The sequence below is a fragment of the Prionailurus bengalensis genome, chromosome D3 (assembly GCF_016509475.1).
Source record: "Prionailurus bengalensis isolate Pbe53 chromosome D3, Fcat_Pben_1.1_paternal_pri, whole genome shotgun sequence".
In the NCBI taxonomy this organism is placed as follows: Eukaryota; Metazoa; Chordata; class Mammalia; order Carnivora; family Felidae; genus Prionailurus; species Prionailurus bengalensis.
Genome location: NC_057356.1, coordinates 63,234,906 through 63,236,460, shown reverse-complemented (window position 1 = coordinate 63,236,460; position 1,555 = coordinate 63,234,906). Strand labels below are relative to the sequence as shown.

Here is a 1,555-nt window from a genome sequence, read left to right as displayed (position 1 = left end):
GGCATTAAGGAATCTACTCCTGAAATCATTGTTGCACTATATGCTAATTTGGATGTAAATTTTTTAAAAAGTACAATTAAAAAAAAAACTTAGGTAAGTAAGTTGGATATTGACCATTATTGTCAGAAACCAGGTTTCATGATTCTCAGTCCAGGGCTAGTGTTTGTTTTTGTTTTGATATCGAATGCACATTCCTTTATTTTATACTTAGGAAAGAAATCACCCACTCTTCTTTATTCCCTCCCCAGTCTTCTTCTGCAAATATTAAAAATTAAAACCAAATGAAGTTAATTATTTTTCTTCAACGTGGTTTTCATAATTGTTAGGGTTTAAATTTTTACAAGTGGCCAATGTCCAAGCGACTTATAGAGTAATACTGATAAAAGGAAAATTCCATATTACAAGTTAGCAAATTCTAGTACAAAAATAGTCTGTGTGTTAGAATACCCTTTCCTTTTTAGAAAAAAAATTAAAGTGTGTTTTTTTATTTTTCAGAGAGAGAGAGCATGCACAAGTGGGGAAGGGGCAGAGGGAGAGAATCTCAAACAGTTTCCACACCACCATCATAGAGACTGATGCGGGGCTGGAACTCACAAACCGTGCAAGATCACAACCTGAGCCAAAGTCGCGCACTCAACTGGCTGAACTACCCCGGCGCCCCATGATAGCCTTTCCTTTTAAAACTGTGGAATCTTCACAAATTCGCATGTCATCCTGGCTCAGGGGCCATGCTAATCTTCTTTGTATCATTCCAATTTTAGTATATGGGTTGCCAAAGCAAATACCAGTACTGTTTCTTATGCTTTAATGCCTGGTTTAGATAAGAAAATGCTTCAACAGTATCAAGAGCTACATAGTCATCAAGGGTTAAGTTTAGTTGACCAGCTGAATAGAAGATTCAGATTTTATGTACTTATCATAAATTACTTTACTGCTAACCAGAGTTTCTGAATAGCAGTGAGAACACAGATAATAGCATTACTTATGCCCTGAGTTGGTATCAAGCCAGTCAAAAGCAAATAAAGTTGATCCTTACATCAACCTGTAAATGTATGATTTCCAGCAACTTTTATGAAATACTGAAAATAATTTTCAACCTACATTCTACTTTTATAGACTGGTGATCCTCTGTGGACTCAGGAACTAGATGGGGACCCATGAACCCATGATTTTTCACATCCCTTTTAACAAGGACATTCGTTGTCTCTAATATCCTATATCAAACCATCATCTTACGTAACAGGAGCCCAAGAACACCTACTTCATAATAAATATAAGGACTATATGAATTCGGATTTTGATGTATTCATTGAGAACTTTTTTCATCATGCAAAAAATGAATTTTTATGGTAAATACTGGTCAAGGTGGACTTTCCAGTCTCAAATACTCAAGGCTTTTTTTAAATATAACCTTCAGATCTAGGATAAAATAAACAGATTGGTTTTGTTGTAGACACATATTTGTCACCAGCATCACCTATGGGTATTTCATAGGTAGGTGCACACAGCTCTCTGAGAAGGGAAGAAGGTAAGACCCTATCTTTAAAATATGCTT

The 1,555-nt window shown here is 35.6% G+C and overlaps 1 non-coding gene across 1 annotated transcript; it reads right to left on the bottom strand.

Annotated features, from left to right (window-relative positions):
* Positions 1–678: 678 nt before the first annotated feature.
* Positions 679–785, bottom strand: LOC122471118. Its single transcript, XR_006294126.1, has one exon. It is a non-coding gene; the product is annotated as a U6 spliceosomal RNA (small nuclear RNA).
* Positions 786–1,555: the final 770 nt, after the last annotated feature.